Here is an 18,909-nt window from a genome sequence, read left to right on the forward strand (position 1 = left end):
CTCTCCTATTGGGTTTTGCTCAAGCCCTGGTGGTTTCAGATGCTTTTCTGGTAGAGAAACTGCCCAAGATCTCTTCTCATGAGACAGAACCTGAAGAGATGAGGAGAGATAACTTTTCAAATCCAAATTTGGGGCTCCTTTAATGCAGATGCTCAACTCTCTGTTGTGGAGAAATGTTATTACCAATGTATTATTCACAAGGCATTCAGGATTTGTTAATTATTTATAAAAATTAGGCACTTTTTATTGCAATAACTTTGATTATGTGGGTGATATGAGCGGTGTGGTATTAGGAGTAGAAGGGAGACTGGATAACACCCCAAAATTTGAGTGTGCAGGCAATATTTATATTATTTTAGTTATCTAATGAGCATACTATGACATGTCCATGAAGGATTTACACCTCTCTAACATGAAAGTGACAGAACTGATTTTCTATCGGTGCTTTTTATTTAAGGGAGGAGGGAACAGGTGAGAAAAAGCAGCATTTGGCTTGAAATTGTCTTTTTTTTCCCCTTCCCAGCCTCACTCGAGGAATCTGAATCAGCATAAACCAGGATGTATTGAACCATGCCTATTATCCCCACTAGAGAAGAGAGGCCACAAAGGGCTGAGTTTCATCTGGCTCTGGGATAATTCAGGAAACAGATGGAATGCTACATCTTTCTCAGAGCCTGAGGACTAATGTAGCCCTATGGCGTTATCTATCAGACTGGAGGGGGGCTCTGGATTTTGAGGACCATTCCCAGGTCAAACTGGAGCATAATGCAGAGAAATACCCTTGGAAAAGCACTTGCTTAGGGTTTTATAGGGCTTTCAGTCAGCTCGGAGTTTGAGCTGTGCCACTTCACTGGAAGCACAAGGTAAAATGCAAATTTACGGAGATATAAAGGTTCTCACCCCTTAAAATTTTGGAGTAGTCTTATTATAAACAGTTATATATTTAAACTCAACTTTCATTCTGATGTTTACCTGATATGGTTTTTTTAAATTATTTAAATCCATTTTTATGCAACCTTCATGGCAAAACACAAGAGCCAAACCTAAAAACCTCCAGCAGAATGACACAAAACCTCTGAAAACATTGTGAGGAGGTTTTGTTCACCCTACTCATGTAAGCTATTGCTTTGCTGGGAATATCTCCATCCTGTAGTGAATTTTTATGGACAAGATATATAGAAATGGGGGTTTTAAATAGTTACAGCCCCCCTAATGATATGGACGTGGCTCTGATGCTGCAGTAAATCACTGAGGCACGGCCACATTTGCTGGTGCTGGAGGGGTGGGAGACACTCAAATTTTGGGGTGCTGCTTGTCCTCACTCAGCTCTCTGGGTCTAAATGAGGAAGAAATACAGGAGGAGAGGAGGGGATGGAGAAGGAGCAATCCAAGCTGTTAAGAACCCCCCAAAAACATTGCAGGAATCGGACATTCACCTGAAGCTCCCACTTTTTGCAACGAGAGTTTGTCTCAAATTTTCATGTTTCTCTTAAAGAGTGGTGGAGGGGAAGATTGGGATTTGAGTTCCAAGTTTAAATTGAAGACATGGATACTGGGAAATTTCGCTGCTCTGGGGAATTCAGAATTCCTTCCCTTTTGGTTGTGTTCCCAAACTGCCTCAACTTTTTGCCCTGAGCTGTTCAATGGGATTTTCGGTCCCCAGTCACCATATTTCCAAGAGTTTTTAATGCAGCTGCCCTTGACACACCCTTTCACAGCTCAACAAGATGCCACATCTTTCTAGGTATGGCAAAGCAGAACTGAGAAAACTCTGGTTGCTCCTGTCCAATAAATGGAAAATTCGAAGGTGTGGGAATCATCACCAGATGATGCAAAACTCAAGTCTGGTATTACCCAGACCAAGGTTTCACATTATATTTGAACTTTTTATGTGTCAGTGATGAGAGGATTCTTGAAGCGGTGTGGAGAAACTGCCCTCAGCTCACATTTATCCACCTTTTTCACCTTTTCTAATGAATGCTGGTTAAATTTTCCAGCACAGTCCTGGAAGATCTCACATGTGCTTTAAATTCCTAAGCTCCATCATGTATTTGTAGAGTCAAAGAAAAATCAATCCATTGCAATAACAAATGAAAGAGTTATTTTTAAGAATTAACATGCTTGGGATTCACCAAACATTTTGGAATTCAGTATCTTCCACAACACTGAAATCAAATAATTAAACCCTTTTTGGAAGGTCACGATTGAAAAAAAAAAAACACACACATACATTTGAGTTCAACAGAGGCAGCTCATTTCTAATCTCTAATCCGTGGGCTTGCATCTCTGTGTGTCTTGGAAAATGTTCTCCTGGGCATGCATGTGCAAGCCCAATCATGGATTTTTTGAGATACCTGGTGATCTGCATTTGAGTAGTCAAGATTAGGCTTGAGCCCTTAGTCTCTTTCAAGTGCTTAAATAGCTGCCTCTTCAGGCTCAAGCCAAACCAGTTTTAAGAAGGAGCTGGAGGAGCATTTAAAATTAATCTTCTCAATTCTGCTCCTGGATTGGCAAGTGTTTGGCAATTCCTTCTGTTCAGCTGGAATGGGAGGTTCTCCTTCATTTAACACCGGGACTTTCTGAGTCAAACCAGGCTGGTTTTTGATATGGTCCTTGCCTGACACCTCTTGTCTAGAAAAAGGCACTGAACAACTCAGAACAAGGGGATCAAAGCATCTGAAATAATTTAGGACTAAGTATGTTCCCCAAAAAAAGGAATCCAGACATTCAAAATACTTTTAATCCTCTTCCAAGCCTGATTTCTTATTTGGTCTTGGACTCCAGGCTTTGTCACCACTGCTGACTTATTCTTTTGTTTGATATTAAATCTCAGTTTAAATTCTGGGATTCAGCCCCGCAGCTCAGCCCCAAGGTTTTAGTCTTGCCAGGCTTCTCCCCAACATGTGATGTTTTCACTGGAATTTCATGGAACCGTGGAAAGCCTGGGTTTGGGAGGGACCTCACAGATCCCCTAATTCCAAACCCCTGCCAGGGGCAGGGATGTCACCCACTAGATCAGAAAATTCAATGTTATATCCATATACCTGATACGAGGAGGATAAAGATCCACAACTTTCCCCTGAAATGCAAGAAAAGAGAAATTTGGCGACATCACTCTGTATCAACTGCAAAAAATGGGATCTGGAAAAGTTTTTGTACCTTTGCACCCCCTTTTCTTTACCTCTGGACCAGGGAAGGCCCCTTGGAGATGACACTGGATGCCAATCCAGCTTGGAATTTGGCTCTCCGGGCAGTTAATTAAGACATTCCTCCCTTCACTCCCAAACTCTGTACATTTCAATCTGTTTAATTCTCCCAGGAAGTCAAAAATAAAGTCAGGAAAGAGCCATATTGTCGCACAACTGCAGTGGTCTCCAAGGAAGGGTTTTGCTCCCAGCCTGGTCTCGGAAAACTTTGGAAATGTTAGGAACACCCAGATGCAAAACCTCCAAAGAATAATGCAAATCTTGAGGGATTTTTTTTCCTTGTTAAGATCTTTTTTTTTAAGACAGATTGGGTTTGCGACTATTTTAAGCATCTACTTGTTTTTCAAACTCTGGGGTTTGATAAGAACACAATACAATACAATACAGTAAAAGTAAAACACAATACAATACAGTAAAAATAAAATAAAATAAAATATAAATTAAAATAAAAAAATAAAATAAAATTATAAAATAAAATAAAATAAAATAATAAAATAAAATAAAATAAAATAAAATAAAATAAAATAAAATAAAATAAAATAAAATAAAATAAAATAAAATAAAATAAAATAAAATAAAATAAAATAGAAAATAGAAAAGGGTTTGTGGTTTTTGGTTTTTTTTTAATTAAAAAAAAAATTTCTTGTGGAACTTTTTACTTTTTGGAGAGGAGCTCTGGGTACTGCAAGATTTTGGTGATCAGTCCTTTCTGTGTGCTGGACTTTGGCCTTCCAGCCATCCTGGATGGGTGAATTCCCAACTACCCACGTTCATCCAACACACCACAGCAGGATGGGAGGCAGCCAGGATTTCTGGAAGACACAGGACAGCCAGGACATGGATGCTGCAAGGAAATGAGGGCATCCAGCTTCAATTTCCAAGAGGCCTCTGGTATAATTTCAGCATCCTGTTACACTCTGGACTCCCTTGTTTTGCACACACAGGAACCCAATTAGAGCTGTCCAAAGGGCCTCAAAAGAAGGATGACTTTAAGAAGCTTTGATTCTTGCAGAAAAAAGACACTTTCTGCTCAAGATTCTCGAGTCCTCAGTCACAGCTGGCATGCCTAAGCTTTGGACAGAGCTTTCCAAGTTGCTCAAATATGATTTCTTAATCTTTTTTTCTTCTGAAGTCTAATCAGGACAGGGGACTTTTTTGGATAGGAATAATTCCAAACCCCATTTTCCCCCCTTTTTTCCTGAAAAATCCGAATGATTAACTTCCCTCTCCGGTGGTGCACGAGCACTGCATTTCCTCATTTTTGACACAAGTGGGATTAGTGGAGGTTTGTAACAAAGGCTTTTCTGACAGTCTGCACAGCCACGGCCAAACCCAGGAATACTGGGAATCCTGATGAGAAAGCTTGCTCATTTCTAACCCAACGAGGTTTGGAAAAGTATTTAAACTTTTGGAGCTTAACTAAACCTTCAAACCTTTGGGTATTGTCACACTGGGAACTGTGATAACTGCAGGTTTTATTATATGTCTTTCTCCTGCTATTTAATGTCCAATTAATTTCATGATAGGGCATATTAAAAAGATGCTTCGTGTATGGAGGAGGACGGCATTGTGCTCTAACCATTTATTGTAAAGCTACAGAGGGTATTTTAAAATAAACAAATATAAATTTGTCCTAATTTTTACTTAAAAACAAAATTCTTGGTTTACTCCAAGGTTTTAAAATAATATGGAGCATGACTTTTATTTTTTAGGAAAACTAAGCATCACTCTGGAGAATAAATATCCCTCTGACCCCTATAAAAATCAAGACACAGGGCCAGCATATGGAAATTATTTTCCTCTTGACCGTGACTTGCAGAAGAGACGCCTGGAAATATTGTGCTGTTGGTTGGTAGCAGCCTTGTTAAACTGCTCCCCCCGCAAGGACAATAAAGTGGCAGCACTTAACAGCCCCAGCAGGGCCATCAGAAACTCTCCCCTCGGTCTGGGTGCCCCTGCAGGAGCTGGAATTCATCTCAGCACTCAGGGAAAGTGCGGGGTGAGCTCAGTTTTAAAGGCTCTGGGCAGGTTTGGGAAGTGTTAAATATTCAACCGTTAATTGGCTCCTTTTGCTGCAAGAAGCTGCCCCCAGGATAGGCCCTTCCTAGAGCTAGAAACACATCTCTGGGCTGTTCAGGTGCTCAGGAGGAAGTGGCATTTGGGATGTGGAAGTGGCATTTGGGACGTGGATGTGGAAGTGGCATTTGGGATGTGGAAGTGGCATTTGGGACGTGGATGTAGATGTGGATGAAGTGGCATTTGGGATGTGGATGTGGAGGTGGCATTTGGGACGTCTCGATGAGTTCTGGCAGGATTGGGTCCAGCAGCAGCAGCATGGAATCGTGGAACGTCCCAAGCTGGAAGGGATCCACAAGGATTGCTGAGTTCAGCTCCTGGCCCTGCACAGGATGTCCCCAGAATCACACCATGTGCCTGAGAGCCTTGTCCAAACACCCCCTGAGCTCTGGAATGCTGGACAGGGATAATTCACAGCCCCACCATTCACAACCATCCCAATCCTCTTCCTTGTGGAGGTGACACAGAAATGCAGCTTGGTACAGAACCTACAGGCACTACCTACTTCAGGTTTTTTCCTAAAGATCCCAGATAGCCAGATTTCATTTAAAATCCAAATTCTGTCCAAGGCATCCTTTCTAAATGGGAGATTTTGGGCTTGCACTGCCCGGTGGCTGTGGACATCAAGCAGGGATGGACAGTGTATCCCATCTAGGAGTGTCCCACATTAAGGACAATGCTGATTCCATCCCCTCAGGTTTCCTGCTGTAGATGTGGGGTGAACTTGAAGGCACCAGAGATGCTATCAGCTCACACTTCAGCACAATATAATGGGACATTTGCATTTTCATTCCTTTCTTTTCTAAGTCACCACCCACAGCTTCGTTTCCACGCCTAAATATAGAAGGGTGATGTTTGCACGTTCTTTTGTTCTAAAATGCAATTAATTTTTTATTAGTGGAATTAAATAATTAATAATTTTCCTTAAACTTTCCAAAACTCTCTGCTGCTGGAAGGACCTCACGGTGCCTACACCACACAGATCTGCTCCCTGCAAAACTTTTTAAACAATTCCAGCCTCCAGCATTGGCAGCAAGGTTCACTTTTTGTGGCTGTCAGATGAAAAAGGGCCCTGCTCCTCTCAGGAACATGCAAAGTGTTTCATCCAGAGTGATATTTGCCTAAAAGATTTTTCTCTCCAGCTTTCACTGGGAAACCTTCTGCCTGTCGTGTCCCAAGGACCAGCTGCTGGGAAATTTAGTGGAAATGTGTATAGAGAGAGAAGAGGGAAAATGGTTTTGCCATTTATTCCAAACTGATTCTGGCACGAGATGAACATACATAGGAGGCCATATTTATAAAGGGCACTCTCCATGCAGTGCTGAATCTGGTAATGTCCCTCTGACAGCCTTAATTCCTAAAAACAGATTAGAACTATCCAAGATCCAATATTTTTCATAAAGGCTTGTGGTTTGTTTTCTCCCCTGCCTTTTGAGGACTATATAGCATGGGCTATAAGGTCAGAAGGGATCCACAGGATGAGAGAGGCCAGTCCTCTCCTCCACTTCCCTCACTACCAGCATTGAAGTCTTGTTCATAAATACAGAGTGCAAATTGAATACTTTGCCCAGCCCTCTCTGTGCTCATTCTGCCCTCTTTGAAGTTGAACAAATGAAGGGTTACTTCCCAGGCAAGGAAAAAAATTGAGGTTGATTAACCATGGGCATGCATAATTTATATGGAGTTTGAACATCCTGTGAAAATGGGCCAAAGATGTTTCTTTATAAATTGGGCTCTATGAATTTGAGATGATCTTTAGCATTTATTATTGCTCAGGCAGCATCAGGGCTCTGCATTGTCTGACTCAGTTTCCTCCCAGCCACTCCATTTAAATGCTCAACTCTTTGTCAGCATCACCAAAGCCAGGCTTTGCGTCTAGTTACAGCCCTCCAGTGCTGCCCCGTGGTTTGTAGGATGAGGAGCACTGTTTGGGAACTGTAGGATTCCCATTTGAAACGATGCCTGCTGGAAGGAAACCAGGAAAAAAGCCTTGTGAATCTAACCTCAGTCCAGGTAGCACATTGCCTGCTCTCCGACAAATCCTGCATGTGCCTTTAAGAAACAAAAATTAATGCAAAGCTTATTACAATCCTGGTGGTTGCTAACGCTTTCTCTCTTCCACTGTCCAAGTGTCTGAATTTCAGCTTCAGATGAGTGTGGCCTGCTGGGATTTGAGCTGCCAGTTTAATTAGTGTTCAGTAATTTCAATAATGAGTGACAATTCATTGGGGCTTTTAGGTTGGTCTTCTGTTCAGAAGCAAATCAATAATCCACAGTTTTTCCCCTTCTTTAAAGACAAGAAAGTGGCATGTGAGTTACATCAGATGAGAGAAAATAAATGAGGAAAAGCACAACTCCCTCAGTAACTTGAGAGGCAATTGGCTTTAATGGTGTGGGCAGCCTCCCTGGTTTGTTGATGTTATTGGATGAACAGAAAGGTCATTAGTATCTGGAAAGGGGCTCCAAAGATTCTCACAGTAAACAATTTGCCCTGGCTGTAACCATAGTGATTTGGGTAAATGAACACAGGTATACGGATTACTACTGTATTCCCCAGGCTGCCTATATTATTGCCTCAGAAGATATAAAAACAATTGAGGCTAATTGTATGAGAGTGAGTTTATTACAAACATAAATGGAAGGGGAAAGGAAACCAGATATATTGTTCAGAAGCTTTTTTAATCTCTTAATTTTATATGTACATGTGCACATATATATGTGGCGCACGGAATGCGTTGGCGAGAGCGCTCTGTCTCCGCGTACATCTCCATGTGGAAACATGAGCTGATAAATTTTCTCTGCAGCTGGCCTCCACTTTGGTCCACAGGACAAATTGCTTCTTTTCCTTTGCTCCACAGACCAAATTAGAAAGCAGGTTTTCCCCTCGCTGCCTGGAGCAGGGTATTTTCCATCATGGGTGCTGTTCTCTGGTTTGGGCACCTCAATGCTGGTTGACACTGGAGTCCGGAATGCTAAAGAACTACCAAACCATTTATTTTTTTTCAACCTTGGAAGGCTGAGAAGAACAGAACTGCCTGGAAACTGGGAAAAAGGCATTTACCCCCAAGCAAGGCATTGATGTTCTCTGCATCACCAGTCCCATACTGGGGAGTCGCCCACTCCACCCACGGCATTGCACGCCCGTACAGGAGCGGCATTTTTTTGAAAGTTATGTTGCTCCCTTTTGTTACAGCAACAAAGAGCCAGCCTTGGCGAAGGGTTGTGATTTGCAGTATACAAACCCATTAAAAAAACACAAATGAAATACCCAGCTGGGAAGGTCAAGTCTAATGAGGTGGTCTGTTGTGAGAAGTGGTAGCTCACAGCATCCCCCATGTAGGCCAGAGGTGATTCCAAGTGAACAGCTGCTTATAATTATTATAATCTGACACTTTTCATCCACCTCAGGTGCTATTTTTTTCTCACAAGAGAGCAGATTAATTGTATATCAACTGATATACATAAAAAAGGATTTGATAGAAGGCTTAATAAAGTAACATTAAATAGGCGCTCCCACTGAAATTCTAATGTGTATATTCTTAATTAAATTCCCTTGTACAGTACAGTAATTCAGGTGCATTTGGATTCCTTTTTCTTCCGCTGCATATAAAGTTTAAAATTATTGTTGCTATGAAACTAAAGGCAAATAGGAGGAGAAAAACCCTGCGAGTCTGACCCACATAGGCCCCTCTTCTGGAGGGAGAAAAATCAGTTAATGCTCCATCTCTCATTCTGCGCCGCGTCTACGCAGGCCCTCGGTATTCTCATGTTAAAGAATACGCTCTCCCATTAGAATTTCAATAGAGCCCTGCTCCCAGGTGAAAAGGCAATATCCACATTAAAATGAAGATATTATTAAAAAAAAGAAAGTACCATGTGCAGCAGTCTATTGACATCACTCTGGAGGGAAACTGTTGATTTAGAGGAGGAGAGGTAGCTGGGTGTGTGTTTAAATTGAACATCTGATAGCGCCGTTCCGCCGCTGTTTACCGGTGTTCAGCCGCCAAACACACAATGTTTACATGGCTTCACAGCGTGTCCTTCCTCACAAATCGCAAAAAATAACCCAACGTCACCCACAATAAGGAGCATCCCAATTAAACCTCATCTCTAAACACTGCCTGAGCAGTATTAAACTGCACGGTTTGCTGTGAAGAGGGAACTTCCTTTGCAGCGCAGGCGTGCGGGGTTTAATCAGACACGTTCAGTACAACTGCTGGAAAAAATGAATGGAATCTCCCGAGTCCCACGACGTTTCCTATTGAAATGAATGAAAGACACATGGGGTTTGCTAAAGATTTCAGGCTGGGCCTTCAGAGACCCTGCTGTCTTCCAGCACTGTGTGCTCGGCGTGTGCTATGGGGAGCCTGGAGAAATGGACATTTGTGTGCCCTTCTCCAGGGGCCCACTGGGACTCCAACATTCAGCAAAGATGCCCCATGTTATGTTGGATCTGCCTGAGATCCATTTGGCTTCAATCTCTTGGAAGATCAGATTTTTTCTCCATGCCTGTTTTATATAAACAGGAAGTGTATTTTTCATTAAAATAGCTTGGATCCTTCCACTCCTGTTTCTGGTGCACAAGATCCTTGCAAAATCCTTCTCCCATTGACTTCCTCGAGCTACCACGGACAGTTTTGCATCTCCTCCACTCTGCTGTCCAGCATACAGATTTTCTCACATCCATACAAACACTAATTCCTGTCAATTTCTTGGGATGACCTCAGCTTCCCATGGAGTCAGTAGGTCAGTGCTGAGCCTTCAGCATAGAAGGAGGAATTTGTTTATTTTTCTAAATACTTCTGTTCAAAGCTCAGTGCTGGACAATGTCCTATGGTGTTAAATAGCACATTCCAATCTAATCCCAAATTTCCTTAGTATTTGGGAGAGATCATCTTCTTCAGTTAACTACAATTTATTTCTATTTAAATTTTCAACTTGTCAAGCAATTTTCAAAAATGAAAAAAATCAATTCTAGTCCATAAAAACTGGAGAGAAGGAAGGAGATGTAACACTCTTGAGATTAAGTTACACCACATTTTGATAGCATGGGGTTTAATGAACCCCAAATACCCACAGCCTTGCTATTATCCAGTTCACATCACATATCAAAGCAAATGTGGGACTTGTAGAAAGATTTTTATACGTATTTTCAATTTACCCCCAAACATGAATTCAACCTAGACAAGCACTAGATCCTATAAGAGGATGTCTGTTCTCTTTTTTTATGACATGAGCCTTTAGAAAATTTCAACTTCCTCTCTCATCTGAAACAGGAAAAGAGGAAAAACTTCAAGAAATAATTTACAATTAATCAGGCTACTGCAGTGGGAGAAAAAAGTTACATCTGTCCTTGGCTTGATTGTTTATTGGAGAGAAAAAAAAAATTACAATCATCCAATATAATTTGAGTTCTTTGTGTTCGTCCTGTACTTCCCAGGTTGCTGAGGTGTGATCATGAAGAACTCCATGAGCTCCTCCCTCTGACAGCTTTGCCCCCAGACATCAAATATTTTGTCCAAGAATTCTCTGGTCTTGGTTGCCTCTGAGCCCTTGAGTCCTTGAGCAGAGAAAAGGAAAGTGGGAAACTATGGTAGAAAAGGAATATTAAAATATAATACCGAATATTATATTTTGATAGAAGCACAGAATGATTTGGGTGGGAAGGGACTTTAAAGATCATTTCAGTTCAAACCTCACCAGATCAGAGTGCCAGACCAGGTCTGCAACTCAACTTCCAGCTCAAAACCTTTTGATGCAGATGCAGCTTGAAAGTAAAAGATGCTGTGCATGAGCAGAGTATATAAAATATATTCTGAAGGAAGTGGTTGGCAGGGGTAGTGTGGATGACAGCTGACTGCAACTGCAGTGAATAATTGCAGTCATATTTGCACTGGTCCAGGATATCTTTTAAAATAAATTACAGGCTCATCACCCCGCTGCCTCCTGGCAAACATAATTAAACATTAATGTATCAACAGTTTATTAAAGACAATAAAGTCTTTTTTAAAAACAACTGTACTTAGCAACTGGTAGGGGGAAAAAAGAGAGCTCTAGCTCAGCCATTTGAAGTAAATTTGTAATAATCAAGTGATTGAATATGGCTGGTATTTGGATGTAAATTTCTTACTGGAACTGGGATGAAATCCTACACATCCTCAGATGCCTGTGAGGTTTGTCATCCTCACTGCTACAAGCCATTGGTGGAACTGGCTCTGTAGTGGGAGTATTCAAAACTTTTTACAGACAAAACCATGGAACTGAGCCTGGTGGGCATCAGATTACCTGCTGCATGTCCTTATCCACACTCTTGTGCTGAGTGCATCTAAATACTTCAGCTGGATGGGGCGAAAATCTGCTGACATCATCCATGGACTCTGCTCTGATTTTCCTGTAAGCAAATACTGAAATAACCATGGGAGAACAGCAGTTAGATGAGGAGAAATGCTAAGATCCTGATTCAGCAAAAGCTTTTACAAAGGTATTTAAAGTTAAGCACATGCTTAAGTGCTTTGCTGAATCAGGGCCTGGGGGAGGTCTTGTTATCTATGAAAGATTTCTAAGTGGGACGTGGAGAAGGAAACCAAGGTGTACAATTACAGGAGGGTAAAGAGAAATGGGGATGTGGGAAAAGTTTTATACTATTTGAACTTGCTCAGGAAACTCAACAAAGGTGCCTAGGAACAAATATCCAGTCAAATGAGAGCAGAGGTGGAACAAAGGGAGGAGGGCAGGGAGCTGGAGGAACAAGAATTGACATTCCAGCAGGTGAACAGCAGAGGAAAACTTTGCTGCTGTGCCTGGAAGGATAAAGTACTCAGGCCACAAACCAAAAAAAACCCCAATCAATCAAAAAACAACCAAACAAAAAACTATCTCTTAATGTTTATAACCCTGCCCAAGATCTCTTCAGCACCAGCTCTAGAAGGAAGGAGGAAATATTGACAGTCTGACCCTGGGGTGGGCTCAGGTGGTCAGAGCATGGTGTTGGTAACACCAAGGTTGTGGGTTTGATCCCTGCATGGACCATTCACTAAAATGCTGGACTCAAAGATCCTTCTGGGTCCCTTCCAACTCAAATTATTCTGTGGTTCTGTCATTCAAGTTTTTAACTTTGGGAGCAGAGCCAGGTTCAGGGACTGAGCTGCTCTGGAGCAGGAGACCCTTCAGGCCAGCAGGCAGAGAGGAGCAGGATGAAGAACCAGCTGTGCTGAGAGAACTTCAGCACCACTCTCAGCCATAGGGAAGATGTCCAACAGAACCACCCCAGGATGGGACACAACCCAAAATGCGCCCCTGGCAGGAGGCTCAGCACCACCACCACCACCCCATTGCTCAGCCCCAACACCCACACTGGGTTCTATCATCCCCTGGTCCCCTCAACCATTCAATGACATCCTGTGTTGGATGTCACCTTGATTTGCTCCATCATTTGGGGAGGGTAGAAGACAAATCAGCCAGCTGGGCCTGTGCAGGTCCAACCATCCCAAACTCACACCCTGGAGAACCTCTCTGCAAAGTGAAACACAGGGCAGGGAGGGAAATGAGGTGAATTTTCCTTGAAATGCCCTCTCCTGATCCAAGCCAGCTCCATTAATCCTTCTCCTTTAGCAGTCCTCTTTCCCCTGTTGGTTATGAAAAAGTCAGAATGGAAACTCAGATGGCATAAATAGAACAAAGATTCATAAAAACTTAAAAAAACCCAACTTACTTCAGGTGACTGGTGTTTCTTAAACCTGATGAGTCCTTGTTCTTGAACCAGGAAGGAAGAGGAAGCTTCCTTGCCAAAAATCTGGACTGAGGTCGTTCCTGGAGCGGAGAAATGTGCTGAGTGTTCCTGGACTGTTTTTTCTTGGCAGCAGGTTTCCTCTGGGCATTTCTTTGATTATGCCCATGTAATATGATGATTATCAGATTTCAGTCACTGGTGCTGTTCTCCAGCTTGGCCTGGTGCAGTAAATTAACCCAGGCCTTATGCTTAGTCCTGTATCAGGGTGCTTTAATCACGTAACGTGACCATCAGATTCTCCGTCCACAAATTGGCCACAAGTTTGGTCAAATTATCAAATTACATTACTGGAGTAATATTAAAATCATGTGAGCAGGTTTTAAATCCCAGTAGTTCATGAACTTTTTTTAATATCTGCCAAGCTGAACAATGGGACCCTTTGCAATCCCCCAGTGAGCACCTATTAAAACCACAATTTACAACTATACATATCATCTAACGTGTTAACCAGGTGTTCCAGTGTTATTGTTTGAAATTCTACCTAGGTTTAAATCAAATGAAGAAAAGCCAAAAGTCCAATTAAAATCCCACATTGCCTCTTTATCGTGTGTAGGTGAAAGACATTTGTTATAGATTTAATGGCAGAAATCTCATAAAATTTTAGGCCATCCTCTTTTCTTCCCAGTTTCTTGTTTCTTGCTCCGATTCTCACAGCTTACTGGCATTTCCTGTTCTTAGCTGTAAAAAAAAATAGAATAAATCTAGGAATTTCTGGCTTAATTTTAGTAGCATCCTGGACACTCCAGCAGAATTTGACAATTGAGTGTTGTCATGGGATATTAAAATCCTGCAGTGGGCCCATTTAAGCTATTATTTCATAGGCTGTCCCTTAATCAGTTCCATCCCTCGGCTGTGCACTCTTTGCCAACATGTGTCTATTTTATTTAATAGTTCAGTGACAACAAATTTATGTTGCTAAGCTCCAAAAAGTAAACCTTACCAAAATACCTCCCCAAACTGCCTTTACAGACATCCACCAAAGTAATATGGAATTCAGTTGTCTTCACTTGGCCATAATTACTTCCAGACCCAGGCTGCCTATCTTTGTCTTTGGCCATTTTTCTCATTCCACCCCAGCCCAGAAATCGTGGTGTTTCTTTACATTTATGGTTTTCTACTTAGATTTCATTGTCACCCACCCCTCCCACCTTTTGATTTTAGCAGACCTTGACATTTAACTAGTGACCTAGCTCTCCCTCCAAATATATGTTTGCTTCTCTGTTTGACAAAAGGCTTGGCTTTTCAGTGCCCAATAAAACAAATTAATTTTCTTTCAGTGAGACAGCCTTCCCCACCCCCCTTCTTTTCTCAGGCATTAAAACTGGGACAGTGTAAAAAGTCACCATTGCCTCGCTAATTTGAAATCCATTGAATAATATGATAAATGAGAGCAACTTTCTGTCCAGAATTAGTGGAACTGGCAAAAAATTAATGTGTCAGTTACAGCACATCTGTTCTCTTTTACGCTTTACTTAAGAAAATAATTCTTGCCAGATTTTACCCACCCATAATAATTACACAATTTTTACAGATGTAGTTTGTAACAGCTTCACTTTGGTCCAAAACCCTTAATATGACTTGCAATGAATTTACTCCTTGGCTTGCACTTCATTATGTTTTTGCAATAAAAGGGCTGAGGTAAAGTTATTTGTTTCCAGCTCTGCACCTTTTGCTAACATTTTTATAAACAAAGCTGCTAGGCTCAAAATGATTGTTGCTGTCATCACCACTGTTACCATTGCAATTACTGCACGGTTTGCATTTGGACATTTCATTTGGCTCTTGCTCCCAGTCTGTTTTCCTTGTCCTTAATTATCTGTTCTGTGGGAGCACCAGACCAGCAAGAAGGGCACTCATGCATGTCCAGCTGCAAATGATAAACCATCATGACTTCCATTGATATTTAAAGACAACGCCACTAATTATTGGAGATGGGGCCTGGCTGGGAAATCTTGAGGCATTTCCAGAAATCTCCGCGTTTCAGGAGCCGTAGGGCCTCGAGGTTTGGTTTGGCCCCTGGAAACACATCCCGAGCTCCAAAGTTCAGGTCATTCCATGCCAGGGGCTCGGCGTGGGCCAAGCTCTAATTGTAACAGCATGGCAGGCAGTGCCACCGTCGTCAGGCTCTGTCTCGGGTTTACAGCCGTTTGCAAAACTTTATAAATCAGATACAAATATTTTCAGCTGCTGAAACTTGCCATAAAATAGCCTGGCCTTAGTCCAAATGAATCCTGACATCCAATTTTTTAAAAGGGAAAAAAAAAAAGAATTAAATGAAGGAAAGAGAAGTTGCAGTTTCTGACCAAGAGCAGATAGGATGTATCAGGTTTCTTTTCTGGGGCCAGATATTTTAAAAAAGTGGATTCATGAGGAACAGCACATTATTCCACGAGCAGAACCAGCCCACTAACGATGCTTGGGAAGACAAGGCCCTGTTTAATTAACAGCCATAGACTGAGTAGTGCCCACACGCTGATTTTGAGCCCGTAAATTAAACCTCTATTACTTTTAAAAGGGAGGGGTGACAAGTTGAGTGGAGGTGACGCTCCCAGCCACCTCTGAGCACGTGTTTGGTGCCCGCACAGATCTCTGCCCGCTATTATTGTTATTATAATTCATGGTATAAACTGTAACCACTTGCAACTGCTCCACGCTGCACAACCCAATTAAGAGCAACAGAAATGGCTGCACTTAATGGGTCCAATGACATGATAATGCCTTCAAAGGGTCAGTGCCCTACATCGCACATCAATGGCAGTTGACACACTGTTTTTTAATGCTACCACTTAAATATGCATTAGAGGTTTGAAAGCAGCATTGAAGTAATGAGAAGGGTTAGGCTTAAACTTATAAGTGCAAGTAAAGTGTGACCTGCAAATATAAGTGTTGATAAATTCAAGATAGCATTTTTTTTTAGTGTAAAAGCACTTTTCAGACTTGGGTATTTTTAATTCTGTGTTCCTGCAAAACCTAAAGCATTCACTGGGTTCACTTGGAGCAGTGAAGCTTCACCAGATGAAGCCTGGGTTCAGGGACAGGGCTCCTTTACTCACAATATGACGGCACCGTGCCCGTAAATGTACCATTTTTGAAGCAGAGTTTAGGAAACTGTTCAATGTGCAATCACAACATGAAATAACATCTTGTCACAGCTTGCCAAAGAGCTGGGCATGATTCCCTACTGCTCTGAACCCTGTCTCCAGGCAAATATTTTAAATCCCTTTTGCAGCACCTGCAGGAGACGGAAGCAGCAGTGAGATCCAGGGCATGCTCCCAAGGCAGATCCCACCTGATCAGGAGTGGTGTAAAAACCTAACAAAGTCCTCTTCTGCTGACAGTGGGGTCCTCAGTGTTTTGGGGTTGCTTATCAGGCTGCTCCCACTGTTTTATCACTTCAATGTGTTGCATTACTTTATGATTTTTTCTTTTTTGTAGATAGCTGTGTTGCCTTTTTTTTTTTTTTTTTTTTTTTTTTTTTTTTGTAGATAGCTCAGAGACACCCAATCAGAACAAAATACAGGATGAGTTATTAGGGGCTGAGAGGCTTCTGATTTCACTATCAGCTCCACTCTGGATTTTTTAGAAGTTGGACACCGAGGCCATGGGAGTCAGGCGGCATCAAGTCTGTTCTGCACACAGCGATGTGTCTGACCCTCTCCTCCACTTTGCTGTCCCAGGGAAATGAGGCAAATTCACTTTGAGTCCTGCAACCTTTGTGAGTTTTTCTGTGATGAAGCAAATCAAGCTCTGAAATCCAAATTGCCTCCTCCTGGCCTTGGCTGGGATGCTGCATCCACAGCATGTGCATGGGCAGGGCTGCAGGGGACCCAGGGTGAGCACTGAACCTGTGACTCCCTTTTAATTAGAACAAAAAAGAAGAAAAAATAAAATGAAAGAGAAAAAAAAGTGCATCTAATATTTTGGCTGTTGAACGATTTTTTAAAAATCCGGCATCGTCCCTCTAATCCCATCTGAACACTGTGTGCATGCCATTTAAATATGTTAATAATCACTCCCTGCTCCTGTCATTTAATCTCTTTTTTAACTTGTTTGGGCAGACGCTGGAGCCAGTCCAGTTCCCTTTTCCAGCTGAGCCCTTTCCCTTTTCCCTTGCACCACGGGCCCGTCGTGGGGCTCATTTTTGGGCCATTTCAGAGCATCTCTGCCCTGCAGAGCTCAGAGCCCTCGTTCCACCAACTCCCTTCTCCCGGCGCGGTGCTGCCGCTGACTGTCTCCCCAAGCCCGAGCCTGAGCAGCACAAAGAAAGTCTTTGGTGCTGTGGAGGCGGCACATTTCCCGAGCAGCGCCGGCGCTGCCTCCCCCGTTTACGGCAGGAACGGGCTGTAATGAATTTAGATGATATTCAGCTCTACTACGCTGCTTAATTCACTCGGTGGCCTTGATGTTATAGGAGATGAGCAAAGGGACCGGGGGTAAATCCAGTTGACTTGGTGTTAAAGTTAACATTAACAACAGTAACAGCAAGCTCCCGGTGTTCGACTGTCACTGACCCTTCAACACGACTCAAAAGCGCTGTGATTCCCATATTTCCCCTGCTAAAGCAAATACAAGCCCGAGCGGTGGCGCGCGGTTGGTTTTGAGCATGCCCTGCGCTGGGTGGTCTGGGGACTTATCCTACTTCCCATCTCATTTGCCTGCAAACGCCTTCACCTTGTCAGGGCCAATAATTATCCGGCCAGCGATGCTCAGAGCTGCCATTCCTTAAGATTGGATGAGATTGAAGAGGCTGAGGCTCGGCTCCTCTGTGCATTTTCTCCGTCAGTTAGTGTATACACTGGGGGCCCGGCGAGCCCTACAGCAGAGCTACACTAACTTTCTCTCCCCTTCCTTATTATGGAGCTTAATAACAGCAGGCAGTGTATTAATATGTAAGAGATCAAGAGATTATTGATTAGAATCACTTGGCTAATATCCCCTGTCTGTCATGTAGTTCAGCAGCCCTTTCATGATTTTTTGTGTCAGTCCATTTAAATATTCATGACAGAGTTGCTTTGTACCTCCACGGCTGAATTTCTAATTAATCTGTCAAAAGAAATACAATATGCCCCTAAGCCTTATTATTATAAGGGTCAGCTGAAACAGAGCTGGCCTGGCTAGGCCTAAGGGGTAATTAATTATAACAATGCGGTGTTTACCTTCGTCAGTACCTGCGGCCTAAATGAGTGCTAAATTAGACTCAAACCACTTCAGTCCGTGTTTGAAGCACCCCGATATGCCAGACTAAATCATAATGATGGGGAGGAGAGAGCGGAGAGCCGCTCCTGTGTAACAACATAATCAGCAATTATAGCTAGGAAATGGGGAGAAGGGGGAATTTTATCTCATTAGAAGAGCCCGAGCAGAAAGTTTTTTTTTCTGTCACCAGCTCTTTTCTTTCGAATTCAAATGATCCCACTCTAAAGGTGAGGGATCTCAAATTTAATTCCAGTGCAGAAAGCCAGCCTAATTAGTGGTATACTTTGGCTAAAATATGAATGACATTTGCTCCAGCTTGCAGCGGCCTATTAATAGAGGGTGTCAGAGTGAAACATTAAGTGTATCATTCTTCTGTCAATTTATTTCTGTCATTATTGTTTCTTTATTTCCTCTGCCACATTATGGTCACTAATTTCTTCTCACTTTTATGAGATTCTTAATGTGGGCCTTTAATGAACTCCAAAAACTCAACCACAACTCTGAAATTAAAATACTAGTCTCCTGTCAGTGTGACGCGACAGAGTAAAACTTGAATAGTATCATTCTTCTGTCAATTTATTTCTGTCATGATTTTTCTTTATACCCTGCCACATTATGCCCACTAGTTTAATTCCATTTTTA

This window comes from Melospiza melodia, chromosome 9 (assembly GCF_035770615.1).
Source record: "Melospiza melodia melodia isolate bMelMel2 chromosome 9, bMelMel2.pri, whole genome shotgun sequence".
NCBI classification, from domain to species: Eukaryota; Metazoa; Chordata; class Aves; order Passeriformes; family Passerellidae; genus Melospiza; species Melospiza melodia.